Here is a 19,008-nt window from a genome sequence, read left to right on the forward strand (position 1 = left end):
TCTCCTCACTCGCTTACTCCTTGTATGCCTCATGCTGCCACTGGAAGTCAAGGAAGACACCTCAGCAATACCTGCCCAGGATTATCAGAACACTCATCGGAAGGAGTCACGCCAACATCAGCAATGTCCAAGATGTCAGCAGGCATGGGAGCAGTGACCGATGGCCCTTCGGTGATGCTGTCATCTGTGAAAGAAAAAAACAGAGATACCATCTTACATATAACCAACGCCAGCAGTACCAAGAGCAGAGAACGGATGCGTGGAAGTAAACTCTGCAGCAGAGAAGGACTCCGATGTAGCAGAGGGTAAAGTGATTGAGACAGCCTTCAGACCACACTTAGCTGTTGTATTAAGGGCAACAACTGAGCCTGCATGGTGGACGATACCAGCAACAGCCGGGAGCTGCTGTGTTAGGACAGTGTCAGGGTGCTGATGACCAGCTGTGCCAGACCCTGGGTACCTTTCAGGGTGTGTGGCCTAATCCTGGGGAGGGATGCGCCTTAGAATAAACCTAGAATTAAAAAGTCTAAAAAAATGTATTTGCAATGCGGCTACATGCAGAAAAGGGTGGTGCCATGAGCTCCTCAGCCAGGGGCAAATCCAGGAGGAGAGGGTGATTAGTGTGATCGCTCCCCCTCCCATTGCATAGGCAGAGGAGACTACTGCTGCTGTCTTTCAGTGGCAGCAGCCTCTGGGCAGGATGTACTAAAGCCTAAAATGCAATAAAAACCCTGAAAATGCAATTTTCAAAGGTTTTACTTACTTTTACATATGTGCCAAGCTCCAGAATTCTATATATTCCAGAACTTAAAGCCAAAGGGTAACATAACGCCGTCTTTGGGTGGCGTTACCCAATAAAAGCCTATGGGTTTTATTTTGCAACTAACCGAGAGGAATCCCATTGGATCCCTCCCAGCAGAGGCACCATGGGCGCAAGATGAAAATATAAGTACAATCCGGAAATTAATGAAGGGGGATAAAAGTCAGACAAAAGGAGGTAAGAAGATTAAAAAAAGAGAAAAGGTAAACAAAATGGATGAAGAAAGTGAAAAACAAACGAAGGAGGGATAATTTAGAAGATAGAGGAAGAATAAGGCAGTAGTATATAATATAAATCACAGTGACAAGGCACAGCTTTCCCTGCAAGAGTCCTACATTATAAGCATAAGCCACCCCTCTTTAGTGCTGGGGTGGTAACAGGGAGTGGTCGAGTAAATGCAGATGTGATGGCCGTTCAGATAGCGTTTTCTGGGGGTACATAAATGAGCAGTTGTGAACTTACTTGCTACTGGAGAGCCCAAGTGTCCCAGGAGAGCAGCTCAGCATGTGTGTCTACAGAGGCACTCAGACTCTGCGACATTACCTGATTTGCAACGATGGTATCAATGTAGCAGCAATTATACGCTGTTGGATGGAAATGATGCAACAGCAGTGGGTGTCTCTATGCTCAGGTTAGCTTCTGGTCATATTAGCATATAATCGCAATTGCATATGGCAAAAGATAGCGACAACAGCAGCAAGAACAACCACACCTAAATGAGCCTCAGAGTACAGGGCTCTGGGGGCAGCACCGTCACAGCCAGTGGTCCTTGCTTCTGACTAGCAGTGTACCTGGAATGACCACTGGAGTGACCTTTAGATCTGCACTTATCAGTGCTGCCTGTCCTGCCCCTCTGCGTAACGTGATGACCCTTGTTATGGCACTGATGCCAGCCCCAACCTTGTGATCACTGCCTTCATCAATCTACAGTCTAATGTTCATACACTTTATTATCTACCACAATATATACAGTAGGCTTTGTTTCCAACTTCACATCTTGCTGATAATCCTATAAATAAAATGGAGCTTGTTTTAATGAGTTAAACATGTTTTTTATTATGTTTCGGACTATGGTGGTCATTCTGAGATGTTCGCTCGTTGCCGATTTTCGCTATATTGCGATTAGTCGCTTACTGCGCATGCGCAAGGTTCGCAGAGCGCATGCGTTTAGTTATTTTACACACAAGTTAGGTATTTTACTCACGGCATAACGAGGATTTTTCATTGTTCTGGTGATCGTAGTGTGATTGACAGGAAGTGGGTGTTTATTGGCGGAAACTGGCCGTTTTCTGGGAGTGTGCGAAAAAACGCTGGCGTTTCTGGGGAAAAATGCGGGAGTGTCTGAAGAAACGGGGGAGTGTCTGGGCGAACGCTGGGTGTGTTTGTGACGTCAAACCAGGAACGAAACTGACTGAACTGATCGCAGTGTAGGAGTAAGTCTCGAGCTACTCAGAAACTGCTAAGAAATTTCTATTCGCAATTATGCGAATCTTTCGTTCGCAATTCTACTAAGCTAAGATACACTCCCAGAGGGCGGCGGCTTAGCGTGTGCAATGCTGCTAAAAGCAGCTAGCGAGCGAACAACTCGGAATGAAGGCCTATGATTGGGAATAGTAACCTGTACCGAGAGCAGTGGTAGCGGAGCGAGGCACCTTGCCTGAAGCATGGAGAGCGAAGCGAGCCATGTGAGGGGACACCGTGCACTACTTGGGGTTCCCAATCACTTTACAAAGAAAATGACACAAAAAATAAAAACTTATGTCGACCTTTTTCCATGTCGACCTTATCCATGTTGACCCAATGACCGTGTCAACCTATTTCATGTATCAACCTAGTCACTGTCGACCAATAGTGGTCGACCTAGTTTCTGTCGACACAACGCACCACATTCATCTGCAGATAGGAAATGGGGGAGGGGAGGGGCATTACAAAGTCATGTAAAGAAAGGAGGTAATTATCGGTCATTGTTTCTTGGAGTCAGGTACTCTTTTGTTATGTTGTAGTGTAGAACGGATGCAGTTATGTGACTGGCGGTCAGGAGACCTCCGGTCACAATACAGACGATGGGATCCCGGCATGTGGAATCGTCAACAGAAGAAAAATACTGTACATCATAGTAAATTCACTGTCATAAATGGTGCATCATTCTACTCGATAATTGGTAATTACACTCACCTTGTGGATGTAATAAATACATTTTGGACAAAATCACTGTCAGACAGTTGTTGTGAATACAATAAAGTCAAGAGAGTTGAGATGAATGCCAGTGGACTTAATTTCTCCACGTTGTAAATGATCGATCGTTGCTCACAAAAAGAAAAATGTTAAACAATATTGCAACTTGATAGCAGCAGATGTGGAAATCATTAATGGAATGTTGTAGATGAGCTACAAGCCTTGTATTTATAATTTCTCTATATCTGGCAGTAACAGCTGATTAACTTGAATTATCTTTTATATTTAATAGGAATGATCAATTTGGCTAAGGAACATCATCATGCTCCCTACCATATTCCTACTTCCGACATATGGTAATGTGAAGAAAAGAACCACATTCTTTAACGCGGGTCAAGTCTTCCAAACTATTAGTATTATTATTATTTTTCTTTTTGCCAAACCACATCCAGGTACATTGATGCTGCATGAACTTGCAATTAGGTGTGCAATAAGTCATTTCAAAAGGGATTGTATGGAGGAGTATTTATTTCAACCAATATATTTTCATGGTGTGTGTTTTTTTACTTATTGTGATGATTTACCTGTGGTTGGTTTAACACTATGGTGGGAGGACCACCACCACTGGCTGGCAAAGTCTGGTGCTAATACAAACTTTTTCAGGGAATTTTGCAGCTAGGAACACTAGTACTGACCTTTTAGTGGGGAGCCACAATGATTATTTTAACATTCTTTTATTTCAATCTTTTTTTTTTTTTTTTAACAAATAATGGAAAATCCATACTGGTGATCATGAACATCTTCATGTACGTAAGGTGCATAAACATGCCCTTATTGTTCCAGTTTCACCTCTCTAAGCACAAAGAAGTGTAAAGGCGTCTCTATTACAATCTGACTTAGGGGGTTATTCAGAGATGATTGCAGATAGCTGCATACGCAGCAAGATCTGCGTTCATCGCTGCACATGCTGGGGGCCGGCCAGCACAGGGCAAGGCTACCCAGCGGGAAGAGGTTAAGATAACGCCGTACAGGATCCCGGCGATCACAATGCCAATGCTGAAATAGCACACAGCAGTACAATACCAGCACTGGAATACCAGCAACACAGGCTATTCTCCCTCTGTTGTGTCACAAAACGGAGGTTTACAGCGCTTCCCAGTTGCACTTTGAGTTACCTGCAGCACAGTCCAAAGCGCTGTCCGCCATTTGCTGGTCCATCTGGCATCCCGCGCTGTCAGCCACAGCATTCATTTCAGGATAGTTAGGCGTTGGCATACTTGCCTACCTGACCCTCTCCATGAGGGAGAAAATGCTCTGTCCCTGGACTCTCCTGGTAATGTATGATTGCCATCACTTGTGGTGAGCTAGTTAATTGATAAGAAAGGTGTTTCACCACAGGTGATGGCAATCATACATTACCAGGAAAGTCCAGGAACAGAGCATTTTCTCCCTCATGGAGAGGGTCAGGTAGGCAAGTATGGGCTTTGGCTCCTTCCCAGCCTGCTAGGCCTCAGTCCACTCTGAAGCCTAGCCTGGAGTTTGCATGTTACTTCCTGATCAGCTGACTCTGCAGAGAACTCTCCAACCAGGCAGTGTTTCCCTGAAATGTGATCCTTTCAGCCTATCACCAGAGAGCAAGGTGTATATATTCCAGCTCCAAGCACTGGGAAGCTGTCTGTGCTTTGTTGTCCACAAGCGTGTAGAGAGCGCCTGCAATCTCCTGCTTAAAGAGACAGTGCATTAACAACTTCAGCACTTCCTGACTCCACTGGTTATCTCATATTCAGGATATCTGCAAACCTGCACCGCTGGTTGTCCTATCTCCAGTATACCTGCAAACCTGCACTGCTGGTCAATATAATCTCCAGTATATCTTCAAGCCTGCATCACTGAGTATCCTGTACTGCTGGTTCAATCCCAGTTTCCAGCTATCCAAATAATCTGTATTGCTGGTTCAATCCCAGCTTCCAGCTATCCTGAACTGCTGGTTCAATCCCAGCTTCCAGCTATCCAGAACTGCTGGTTCAATCCCAGCTTCCAGCTATCCTGAAATGCTGGTTCAATCCCAGCTTCCAGCTATACAGCTAACCTGTACTGCTGGTTCAATCCCAGCTTCCAGCTAACATGTACTGCTGGTTCAATCCCAGCTTCCAGCTATCCTGTACTGCTGGTTCAATCCCAGTTTACAGTTATCCAGCTAACCTGTATTGCTGGTTCAATCCCAGCTTCCAGCTATCCAGCTAACCTGTATTACTGGTTCAATTCCAGCTTCCAGCTATCCAGCTATCCTGTATTGCTGGTTCAATCCCAGCTTCCAGTTATCAATCTCTACCACAAGTGTCACTCAACTTTCATTGCACTGGTATCCCCAGTGTTCTAGTTCCCAGTAATTGTTCAAACACCTGTGGCCAGCCATAGACTTTAGCCGAACCTGCCATGCTTGTATGAGCAGGCCATATATCGAGCCCGCACTATTCCGTCCTCGGGACTCCAGTCAACTATCTACTAGACCTCGTCCGGTTCCACAAGTACCAACAACCGTGACATGTGGATGTCCACGACACCCATAAAGGGAGAATATAACCTGTGCCGAGCACAGCGAGCCACCGTGACCACAGCATGGCGAATGCAGCAAGCCTCCAAGGGGCTTTCTAGCACTCACCACACTGCCGGCATACTGGTGGCCAGGATACCACTGTCAGTATTCTGATGGCCGGCATCCCGGCCACCAGTAATTCATACTGAACCCCTCCCAGCATGTGTGAGGCTGCCAGTTGATGCTTTCACAATTAGATTGCAGATGCATTTGGATCTAAGGTTGACGCCTGCGCTGTCATGCGGTCAGTGGCCGTTTTATTTCATGAGTGGGTCAGCCACCCCGAAAACGGTGCCAGCCACCCCCCATTTTTCCATCGCCGCCCTCCCAATGTCGTAACCCCACTTCTGCAATGGCGTCGCCTCTCAATCACATTGCGGTTGCATCTATCAGGGGGGTCAATCGAATTGGCTGCGATAACATCGCAGCTGCGAAGCCGCACGGCAGCGCCCGAACTTTACGGCGGGCCGAATTAACACAAAACTGCCGGGGTCCAGGGTAACCGACACCGCACACACTGCACCCATTTTTTTCAATACTTACCCTCTAGAGTACCGCGTCGGCAGCAGCAGCACTACAAAAGTCACCAGGAAAATGGTGAAGCAGCCATTTTCTCAGCGTTTCGAGCATGCTCAGCAAAAAAAAATCACTGGGAAAATTGCTGTAGCACCATTTTCCCAGAGACCAGTGCATGCACAGTAGACTCTGGGACAGCAGCGCTATGGTTCCCTAGTGAACCTAGAGCCCAGAGTCTACATCGCTGCCCACTAGAGAGGAGGGGGCCCAGATGGAATCTTACACACGGGCCTCCTCCTCTCTAGAAGCATCCCTGCTAATACCTAAAGCGTAAGTCCTACATAAGGTCCCCAAGCTTTCTGCATTTAGCGCCACCTGCTGTACCACTGAGTCCAACCCAAGTCCACAAGAATTCCCTGACGTGAAAGTTTGTCCTGGGCACATGGATTTGAGTGGTGACCAGATCATTGGTCCAGGGGGCTCTACCAGGTCTGATGTCAAGACTTGGAAATCAGGAAGCCTCCCAGCAGCATGTGTTACAGTGCCTATAAGAGGTCTCTATTCATCTGGAGAACATTCAAACATCCCTGCCTGTTCCTTCATCAGCATCTAACACAGCTCCAATTTAGGATCCAGTCAGGATGCCAGCGGTCAGGATACCGTCAGTTTAAATACCAATGCCAGAATCCTGACACCTCTTGAAATGCCGACAACGGCATCCCCAATAGAGTCACAAGCCCACCACCAGATTCCCAACTGCAGGGATCCTGATTGATTGTGTGCCGGACCATTTTAGAGGTAAACTTTGGTGGGCTGGGGGGTTAGGTTTAGGCTGCAAGGGTAGGGTTAAGGTTAGGCTGCGGGGAGGGGGGTTAGGTTTAGGCAACCCCGGGTTGCGTTAGGGTTAAGCTGCGCATAGGGGGGTTATGGTTATGCTGCCAGAAGATAGGGATAGGGGTCCATTGGGGGAGGTAAGTATACTTACCTCCCCCCTGTCGGGATTCTCAAAATCGGGGTGCCGTTGTCGGTATTCTGACCGCCAGATTCCCGACCACCAGCATTTCAATCCCAACCCCTTCAGTTCAACAGGGCTCGTCTGTCAATTATCCAGTATCTCGTCTCCAGTTATCTACCCCATATAAATTCAATGGCAATTCTGTTGGAAGCATTCCTCTCGAGTGGGTGACCTCCCCTTTCAACTGCTCTCAGACTCCACAGATCCATATTGCCGTGAAACCAAATTGTCTAAGGTTTCTTTATCAACTGTTAGAGCAGTTGCAAAATCTTCTATCCAGAATCAACCTGATGATACCAGAAATTCACGGAGGTGATCCCAACATAGTGGAGACCTTTTCTCTATTTACTGTAACCAAAGAAGCTCCTGCTACAGATTTCCTTAGCACTAAGGGGGTCATTTTTCACAATGCAGCGATCCGGTTACTACTGTGCATGCGTATGCACCGCAATGTGCAGGCGCATCGTACGAGTACAAAGCGAATCATTGCTGGGCGAAGGATTTAAACGAAGAATCCATTTGCAAAGCCGATCACAAGGAGATTGACAGGAAGAGGGCGTTTATGGGTGTCAGCTGACCGTTTTCAAGGAGTATTTGGAAAAACGCAGGCGTGTCCAGGCGTTTGCAGGGCGGGTGTCTGATGTCAATTTCGGGACCAAAAAGTCTGAAGTGATTGCACGGGCTGAGTAAGTCCAGAGCTGCTCAGAAACTGCAAAAAACGTTTTTGTCCCGCTCTGCTGCACACGCGTTTGCACACTTGCAAAGTGAAAATACACTCCCCCGTGGGTGGCGACTATGCGTTTGCACGACTGCTAAAAGTAGCTAGCGAGCGATCAACTCAGAATGACCCCCATAGGCCTCTCCTTCTGTGCAGAGTGAAGATAAGTTCCAGAGCTACCCGTGGCCTAAACTCGTAGAAGTTAAACATGAGAGTCACAGGCAGTTGCACCTCTGCATCTACTGTGCTAGTTTCATCTGCTCTGAACAAGGGGGCTATGTAGGCTCTACAAAAGGAAGTTCAAGTTTATGATTGGGGTCCTGTAACAAGGAGACCTTATTCCAAGTTTGGGAATCAAAAATGAATGTTTAAGTCTCTCATCACCACTGTGATGTCAGTTTCTGTAGTTTCAGATGGGATATCTGTTCCTGTAGCCTCTGGAGAAGCATCCAGTGTTCCAGCCCAAATAGGGACATTTGATTCTGCAACCCCAGAAGGAGTGTCTGAAGTTCCAGCCTAAGAAGGGGCATCTGATTACTCAGCCCTTGAAGAAGCATCTGATTCTGCAACCCAAAAAGGGGCATCTGATTCTGCCGCCCAAGGAGTGGCATGCAGCCCAAGAAGGGACATCTGATTCCACAGCCTAAAAAGGGGCATTTGATTCTGCAGCCCAAGAAGGGGCTCCAATTCCACAGTCCAAAAAGGGTCATCTGATTCTGCAGCCCAAGAAGGAGTATCTGATTCCACAGCCCAAGGAGGGGCATCAGACTCAGCAGCCTCAGAAGCGGCATCTGATCTGCCAACCCCCAGAAGAGGTGAAAGTTGCAAGCCCTAGGAGGGGTATCCGTTGTTCTAACTCCAGAAGAAGCATATGAGTCTCCAGTTCCATGTAAAACATTTGTTCTGCTAATGCCTAGAGGAGCCTCTGTTCTGCAACCCCAGAAGGGGTATATTATGTTCTGACTGCAACAGGGGTATCCAATGTTGCAACACCAGAAGGAGCATCTGAATCTCCAGCTCCAGGAGCGGTGTCCAAGTTGCCAACCCCAGGAGGGGTCTTAGCCCTAGAGAGAGAGACTCCTGTACCACTGATGCAGACATAGACTATTGTCGGCCACTTCCTCTGAGTGTCACCATGTTGTCAACCAGCATGACCCAGGTCCTAGAGGGGTTATCTGAACACCCAGAGTTCTGTTCCAGTTCCTATCTGGATAACTGTTTCGGATTACTGTCCCAGATGGATTCTACCTTCTGTTGTTCCTGCCAATTTAAGTGTCTCTAGACCCAAACCAGTTCCATTCGTCTGTCCAATGACTCCTTCAGTCCTAGCCAATCCAAGTGGCTCTGATTTCAATTCAAAGTTGCCTTCTTCAGTTCCAGCCAATTCAAGTGCCTCTGGACCCAATTCAGTTTCATCTGTTGGTTTGGAAATACAACTTCTGCCTGCCTGTCTCAGTAAAGAACTTTTGCCTGCTATTCCTGAGAAAGATATTCAGTTTTCCATCCCAAGAAGTGATTGATTCTGTTTCTTTGTCAAAATGTCCAGATCCCATAGCCGATGCAAGTGCTTCAACCCAAGTGAGGGCTTCAAGCGTCCTGCCCCAAGATGTGGTTTCAAGTGTTCTGTCAGTCATTCGGCCATTCTGTTCCACAAATGTCATCCTTTCACCAGTCTGAAGTTTATCAAGCTAATTCTATTTCTACTTCAGAGTGTGCATCACAAGTTTCAACCATCATCAGTCTACTTTTATGGAGATGTGGTGCAATACTATGCATTGGTTGATTAGTACCTCACAATCATGGAGTCTGACTCATCATCTGGTATTATTCTCACCAATATTCTTAAATACCTTTTCCTGGGTTTCAGAGATGAGGCTGTAGAATGGGCTAATCCACTCATGAGTCTATTGATCCTATACTCCAGAACCTATTGACATTCAGTGATGCTGTATATAAAAAATGTATTCCAAAGACTTTGAAATTAAATTCTTCTAAAAAATCCTTCTCTAAGAAAGTTTTTATTTCTGTGCCTTCATTCAAGCACCATCAGTTAACTTCAGGGAGAAGTTTATTTCATCCTTCCAAGGATAATTCAGGTGCTTACTTATTGGCATCAGGATGCTAACTTACCATAAGTTGAGAAGAATTCACATGTTAGCAATATGAAGATCAATCTGAAAGTAGCACAAAAGTCCCAATCCTTGACATGAATATTGGATATTCTACCCTATCCTCACCCTCAATACCTCAAATTCTGATCCTCAGATTCCATTAGCCACCCAGTTTTTCAAGTGTTCTTCTAAAACTCAGTCCTTCTGGTCCTTTAAACCCTACAATATGTGTAGTATTCTCTGACTCATGTTATTAGGATCTTCTGGAAAGTATTTGATCCTAACGCTAGTTTTAGACTCTGACTCTGATTATGATCTTGATCATGATGTTACTCCCTTCCTTGGATGTCCTGTGTTTTCTGACAAAGTTTTCTCCTTACAGGAGATTCTGCTCCCTATGGTTGGTTCAGGATTTTCTCGTAGGAAGAAGAGGGATCGTCAGAGATCCTGATTCCAACTGAAGTTCAATGCACTAAAAAAGTCTTAAAGTCTTACATCCGATTCAACTGTCTACAAAAAATGTTTCCCCTAAGATCCAATGTGGGTGCCCGGAGTCATACCATGAAGAGAGGGGTACTGTCATGATCCTGACTTACTACTACTCTCATGTATTACTAATTTGTATAGTGACTTACATCTGCTTTGCTGAGTTTCTTATAAAGATAAAGGAAGTGTACTGGCGCCGGCTGAAATTCAATGACAGAGTCTGTATATAAAAATATATATATCTTTAATAAATATCTCTAGGAGAATTTAGCTAATCTCTCAATAAGACAACCCCATTAAAAATGATGAACACAGTAGGAAACCACAGGGTATTTAACCCTTTCAATTCAAATGTCCACAGTTCCTGGCTAGGACACTAGTCCACATTTGCCCACAAGTTATTTGTATATAACTTTTTACCAAACTTGCTTCCGGATAGAGTCCCCTAGGAGTCCCAAGCAAATGGAATCCAGATGGCAATTGGGGATGAGTCCGGGTCTGTAGAAAAACTTGTGTCGGAATTTAATCCAGTGGATGCTGATGGGTCCAAATATCGCCAGGAGGTGGATGGGGTGCTGGTACCTGTGGTCCTACGAGAAAAGCTCAACGCGTTTCGCTGGTTTATTGGATGCCAGCTTCCTCAGGAGCATCACCATCAGCATCCACTGGATTAAATTCCGACACAAGTTTTTCTACAGACCCGGACTCATCCCCAATTGCCATCTGGATTCCATTTGCTTGGGACTCCTAGGGGACTCTATCCGGAAGCAAGTCTGGTAAAAAGTTATATACAAATAACTTGTGGGCAAATGTGGACTAGTGTCCTAGCCAGGAACTGTGGACATTTGAATTGAAAGGGTTAAATACCCTGTGGTTTCCTACTGTGTTCATCATTTTTTAATGGGGTTGTCTTATCCTTGAGAGATTAGCTAAATTCTCCTAGAGATATTTATTAAAGATATATATATTTTTATATACAGACTCTGTCATTGAATTTCAGCCGGCGCCAGTACACTTCCTTTATCTTTATATATACATTTTAAGGGAACTGACCTTCCCTGTACAGGCTGCCGTTGACAGCGCACTCTATTTGTTTATTTATTTATTTCCCATTGCTGAGTTTCTTGCCTGAGAAGTCTTCTCAGCATACAAGGTGTAACACATTTAGTTTGAGACTGTGTTATGAACTGCATGAGTCTGCGTTACTAACTGCAACATCTTCTTCCAGGCTGATTACAGTGAGTTTTTCTGTGTGTGCAGTCTGCAGGTTCCTGATTGTAGCAGTGTTATCAATCAAATTAGTAGTGATAGATTTGATCTGCACGGCTCATGCGGATACACTTACTCTCAAACCTTTATAGCCTGCTGCTGCCAAAGTGTACCCCGGTTTCCACTGCAAGTACCTCATGAGTTTTTCCTCCATCTCTAGCAACTGGGTACCCCCATGTTGTCACTGATTAGCTGACCTCTATTCCACCAACCATGGACGCTAGTTCTGTCAGCTGATTCCCACAGCCAGTCACAAGTAAGCAAGAGGGATCAAATAGGAGAGTGTAATGTTCCCTGACACCTGGCTCCTATGCTCTGCTGCAGATCCGGTTCTCTGTCCCTGTACTGGGGAACTACTAATACCAATTTATGCCTGTTTGTTGCCATATCCAGTGATGTGCTTAGTTGCCCTGAGACAATACCATAAAGTCTGTATGCACACTACTCAGGCACTTTGCTCACCAGTTCCAAGTGTATCCTGCTAGTGGGGTGTAGCCCAGCTAACCAGTTTTAAGTGTACCCTGCTTGCTGGGCTTAGCCCAGCTCACCAGTTCCAAGTATATCCTTCTCACTGGGTTCAGCTCAGCTCACCAATCCCAAGTGCATCCTGTTCTCTGGATCTGTTCCAGTTCACCGGCTCCTAGTTATCCTGTTCCCTAGGTTCAGCCCGGTTAACAGTATTCAGTCCGATTTCTATAGACTAACCTGCCTGGTGTCTAGTCGGTACCGTCTGGCTTCATTCAGTCATTTTGCACTAAGCAGTACATACCATAGGTGCATCCCTCCTAGAAATTCCTTCATAGCCTGTCACGTTCTGTCCAGATCTCTAGTACTTAATGGGCAAGTCCTACATGAAGCCCCCAAGCTTTCTGCATCTAGTGCCACCTGATGCACCACCAACAGAGTCCAACCCAGGTCCACAAGAATTCCCTGACTTGGCAGTCTCGGTCTGCATGACTGCAAATCCAGTATTTTTGCTTGTAGTGTGGAGCCAAGACTAGAAGGAAAATACTATAGAAGGAAAATAATAGTGTACATACTGTGTGATAAATAGTGAATCAGGAAATAATAAATACAAACTGTGTATAGGTCCAATACTGTTTCAGGCTCAGTATGTATTTTAGATCACAATGTTGTATGAGATGAACAAATATTTTGTATATTGTTACCCAAATTTGCAGAATGATTGGTAAATGCAGAACTGATGACCCCAGGGTGCTTGTAAATTCCAAAACCTCCATAAACTTTTTAGTGAATCACTTGTACAACTACATAATTATTACAACCCATGGAAATTAGTGTTGTCTTTGGAAAGTTTAGTATGAAGGACCCTTGGGTTTAGAGTTGTTTCACTGTGCAAAAGACTATGTGGCATTTCTGCATTAAATAAAATGCATCTTAATTAGCACTGTTGCAAGACAGAACATAAAAGCATTAAAGCAAAGTAAAAGTATCAAAATGCAACCGACCACTGGCAATGCACCAAAAATGTAGTTGCTTGTAATACCACTTTCAGACAGAAAAATCCCCAAAACCCAGATTTTCAAGTTGGATCCAGGTCAAAGCTCTTACCCCTCTTTCACACAGCACGTTTAACTCAAGTTATTTCTGGGTCGACCTTTTCACACATAACCCGGGTCAAGCCTGCAATATACTGTGTGTCATAAGGAATGGACTGTTTTTGTCACACAGAGATGAGGTCATGAAAAGTGGGTGGTGACTGCCCACTGCAGAGCATTAACCATTTATCTTGGCAATGTCCCATTAATTTGCCTGCGGATCTCTCCCTTCTTACATACCAGCCGGTCTCTGATTTCCTCCTCCGTCCAGTGCGCCATGCGGTCTCTTTCTCATCAATTTCTGCAACTTAATGATGGCCTCAGATGCCAGCACCAGTGCTGTAACCACTCATCCAATGAGAAAGACCTGTCCATTCAGCCAATCAGCCGGTGCCCCGCCAGGTCATCCAATCACTGCCGTATACCGTGACCTGGCTCTAAAAACCTAGGCCACATCCTTTCAGACAGCTGGCAATCTGTGTCTGATCCGGGAAAAACCCTCGAAGTCCAGGAATTTCTACCGGGGTTGACCCTTTCAGATGGAAAAACGATCCAGGTTGACCCGGCTTGTGCCGGAAAATTACGAGATGGTTTTGTCTGTCTGAAAGGAGTATTAATGAGTAATTTGGAGAGGGTTAAATATATAAATTTAACAAAGCGTTTTAATGTAGCTCCACTTTAATAGCATACATTGTAAACCAGCAAATGGCATATGAGTAGTGTGTTCAAACAGTAACTAGAGATGAGCGGGTTCGGTTCCTCGGAATCTGAACCCGCCCGAACTTCAGGTTTTTTTACACGGGGCCGAGCGACTCGGATCTTCCCGCCTTGCTCGGTTAACCCGAGCGCGCCCGAACATCATCATCCCGCTGTCGGATTCTCGCGAGGCTCGTATTCTATCGCAAAACTCGGATTCTATATAAGGAGCCGCACGTCGCCGCCATTTTCACACGTGCATTGAGATTGATAGGGAGAGGACGTGGCTGGCGTCCTCTCCGTTTAGACTAGAGTACTAGAGAGAGACACAAATTTTGGGGAGCATATTATTAGGAGGAGTACAACTTGCTGCTGATAGTGTGACCAATGACCACCAGTTTAATTAATCCGTTCTCTGCCTGAAAAAAAACGATACACAGTGTGACACAGTCACATACCATATCTGTGCTCAGCCCAGTGTGCTGCATCATATGTAATACTGTATAACATTATCTGACTGTGCTGAGTGCTCACTGCTCACACAGCTTAATTGTGGGGGAGACTGGGGAGCAGTTATAGCAGGAGTACATATTTTAAGTACAGTGCACACTTTTGCTGCCAGAGTGCCACTGCCAGTGTGACTGACCAGTGACCACTGACCACCAGTATTGTGATTGTCTGCTGACCACCAGTATATTGTGATTGTCTGCCTGAAAAAGTTAAACACTCGTCGTGTGGTGTTTTTATAAACGCATTCTGCAGACAGTGTCCAGCAGGTCCGTCATTACATAATATATACCTGTCCGGCTGCAGGTCTAGTGTGATATATATATATATATATTTTAATTTTATCTCATTATCATCCAGTCTATATTAGCAGCAGACACAGTACGGTAGTCCACGGCTGTAGCTACCTCTGTGTCGGCAGTCGCTCGTCCATCCATAATTGTATACCACCTACCCGTGGTTTTTTTTTCTTTCTATCTTCTTGATACTAGTAGCTTACTTTAGGAGTCTGCAGTGCTGAGTCTGACAGACAGTGTCCAGCAGGTCCGTCATTACATAATATATACCTGTCCGGCTGCAGTACTAGTGTGATATATATATATATATTTTAATTTTATCTCATTATCATCCAGTCTATATTAGTAGCAGACACAGTACGGTAGTCCACGGCTGTAGCTACCTCTGTGTCGGCAGTCGCTCGTCCATCCATAATTGTATACCACCTACCCGTGTTTTTTTTTTTCTATCTTCTTGATACTAGTAGCTTACTTTAGGAGTCTGCAGTGCTGACAGACAGTGTCCAGCAGGTCCGTCATTACATAATATATACCTGTCCGGCTGCAGTACTAGTGTGATATATATATATATTTTAATTTTATCTCATTATCATCCAGTCTATATTAGCAGCAGACACAGTACGGTAGTCCACGGCTGTAGCTACCTCTGTGTCGGCAGTCGCTCGTCCATCAATAATTGTATACCACCTACCCGTGGTTTTTTTTTTTCTATCTTCTTGATACTAGTAGCTTACTTTAGGAGTCTGCAGTGCTGAGTCTGACAGACAGTGTCCAGCAGGTCCGTCATTACATAATATATACCTGTCCGGCTGCAGTACTAGTGTGATATATATATATATATTTTAATTTTATCTCATTATCATCCAGTCTATATTAGCAGCAGACACAGTACGGTAGTCCACGGCTGTAGCTACCTCTGTGTCGGCAGTCGCTCGTCCATCCATAATTGTATACCACCTACCCGTGGTTTTTTTTTTCTATCTTCTTGATACTAGTAGCTTACTTTAGGAGTCTGCAGTGCTGAGTCTGACAGACAGTGTCCAGCAGGTCCGTCATTACATAATATATACCTGTCCGGCTGCAGTACTAGTGTGATATATATATATATATTTTAATTTTATCTCATTATCATCCAGTCTATATTAGCAGCAGACACAGTACGGTAGTCCACGGCTGTAGCTACCTCTGTGTCGGCAGTCGCTCGTCCATCCATAATTGTATACCACCTACCCGTGGTTTTTTTTTCTATCTTCTTGATACTAGTAGCTTACTTTAGGAGTCTGCAGTGCTGACAGACAGTGTCCAGCAGGTCCGTCATTACATAATATATACCTGTCCGGCTGCAGTACTAGTGTGATATATATATATTTTTTAATTTTATCTCATTATCATCCAGTCTATATTAGCAGCAGACACAGTACGGTAGTCCACGGCTGTAGCTACCTCTGTGTCGGCAGTCGCTCGTCCATCCATAATTGTATACCACCTACCCGTGGTTTTTTTTTTTTCTATCTTCTTGATACTAGTAGCTTACTTTAGGAGTCTGCAGTGCTGACAGACAGTGTCCAGCAGGTCCGTCATTACATAATATATACCTGTCCGGCTGCAGTACTAGTGTGATATATATATATATATTAATTTTATCTCATTATCATCCAGTCTATATTAGCAGCAGACACAGTACGGTAGTCCACGGCTGTAGCTACCTCTGTGTCGGCAGTCGCTCGTCCATCCATAATTGTATACCACCTACCCATGGTTTTTTTTTTCTATCTTCTTGATACTAGTAGCTTACTTTAGAAGTCTGCAGTGCTGAGTCTGACAGACAGTGTCCAGCAGGTCCGTCATTGCATAATATATACCTGTCCGGCTGCAGTACTAGTGTGATATATATATATATTTTAATTTTATCTCATTATCATCCAGTCTATATTAGCAGCAGACACAGTACGGTAGTCCACGGCTGTAGCTACCTCTGTGTCGGCAGTCGCTCGTCATCCATAAGTATACCAGTATCCATCCATCTCCATTGTTTACCTGAGGTGCCTTTTAGTTGTGCCTATTAAAATATGGAGAACAAAAATGTTGAGGTTCCAAAAATAGGGAAAGATCAAGATCGACTTCCACCTCGTGCTGAAGCTGCTGCCACTAGTCATGGCCGAGACGATGAAATGCCAGCAACGTCGTCTGCCAAGGCCGATGCCCAATGTCATAGTACAGAGCATGTAAAATCCAAAACACCAAATATCAGTAAAAAAAGGACTCCAAAATCTAAAATAAAATTGTCGTCGGAGAAGCGTAAACTTGCCAATATGCCATTTACCACACGGAGTGGCAAGGAACGGCTGAGGCCCTGGCCTATGTTCATGGCTAGTGGTTCAGCTTCACATGAGGATGGAAGCACTCAGCCTCTCGCTAGAAAAATGAAAAGACTCAAGCTGGCAAAAGCACAGCAAAGAACTGTGCGTTCTTCGAAATCCCAAATCCACAAGGAGAGTCCAATTGTGTCGGTTGCGATGCCTGACCTTCCCAACACTGGACGTGAAGAGCATGCGCCTTCCACCATTTGCACACCCCCTGCAAGTGCTGGAAGGAGCACCCGCAGTCCAGTTCCTGATAGTCAGATTGAAGATGTCAGTGTTGAAGTACACCAGGATGAGGAGGATATGGGTGTTGCTGGCGCTGGGGAGGAAATTGACAAGGAGGATTCTGATGGTGAGGTGGTTTGTTTAAGTCAGGCACCCGGGGAGACACCTGTTGTCCGTGGGAGGAATATGGCCATTGACATGCCTGGTGAAAATACCAAAAAAATCAGCTCTTCGGTGTGGAAGTATTTCAACAGAAATGCGGACAACATTTGTCAAGCCGTGTGTTGCCTTTGTCAAGCTGTAATAAGTAGGGGTAAGGACGTTAACCACCTCGGAACATCCTCCCTTATACGTCACCTGCAGTGCATTCATAATAAGTCAGTGACAAGTTCAAAAACTTTGGGCGACAGCGGAAGCAGTCCACTGACCAGTAAATCCCTTCCTCTTGTAACCAAGCTCACGCAAACCACCCCACCAACTCCCTCAGTGTCAATTTCCTCCTTCCCCAGGAATGCCAATAGTCCTGCAGGCCATGTCACTGGCAATTCTGACTAGTCCTCTCCTGCCTGGGATTCCTCCGATGCATCCTTGCGTGTAACGCCTACTGCTGCTGGCGCTGCTGTTGTTGCTGCTGGGAGTCGATGGTCATCCCAGAGGGGAAGTCGTAAGCCCACTTTTACTACTTCCACCAAGCAATTGACTGTCCAACAGTCCTTTGCGAGGAAGATGAAATATCACAGCAGTCATCCTGTTGCAAAGCGGATAACTGAGGCCTTGACAACTATGTTGGTGTTAGACGTGCGTCCGGTATCCGCCGTTAGTTCACAGGGAACTAGACAATTTCTTGAGGTAGTGTGCCCCCGTTACCAAATACCATCTAGGTTCCACTTCTCTAGGCAGGCGATACCGAGAATGTACACGGACGTCAGAAAAAGACTCACCAGTGTCCTAAAAAATGCAGTTGTACCCAATGTCCACTTAACCACGGACATGTGGACAAGTGGAGCAGGGCAGGGTCAGGACTATATGACTGTGACAGCCCACTGGGTAGATGTATGGACTCCCGCCGCAAGAACAGCAGCGGCGGCACCAGTAGCAGCATCTCGCAAACGCCAACTCTTTCCTAGGCAGGCTACGCTTTGTATCACCGGTTTCCAGAATACGCACACAGCTGAAAACCTCTTACGGCAACTGAGGAAGATCATCGCGGAATGGCTTACCCCAATTGGACTCTCCTGTGGATTTGTGGCATCGGACAACGCCAGCAATATTGTGTGTGCATTAAATATGGGCAAATTCCAGCACGTCCCATGTTTTGCACATACCTTGAATTTGGTGGTGCAGAATTATTTAAAAAACGAGAGGGGCGTGCAAGAGATGCTGTCGGTGGCCAGAAGAATTGCGGGCCACTTTCGGCGTACAGGCACCACGTACAGAAGACTGGAGCAACACCAAAAACGCCTGAACCTGCCCTGCCATCATCTGAAGCAAGAAGTGGTAACGAGGTGGAATTCAACCCTATATATGCTTCAGAGGTTGGAGGAGCAGCAAAAGGCCATTCAAGCCTATACAATTGAGCACGATATAGGAGGTGGAATGCACCTGTCTCAAGCGCAGTGGAGAATGATTTCAACGTTGTGCAAGGTTCTGCTGCCC

The sequence above is a fragment of the Pseudophryne corroboree genome, chromosome 6 (genome assembly GCF_028390025.1).
Source record: "Pseudophryne corroboree isolate aPseCor3 chromosome 6, aPseCor3.hap2, whole genome shotgun sequence".
Classification (NCBI taxonomy): domain Eukaryota; kingdom Metazoa; phylum Chordata; class Amphibia; order Anura; family Myobatrachidae; genus Pseudophryne; species Pseudophryne corroboree.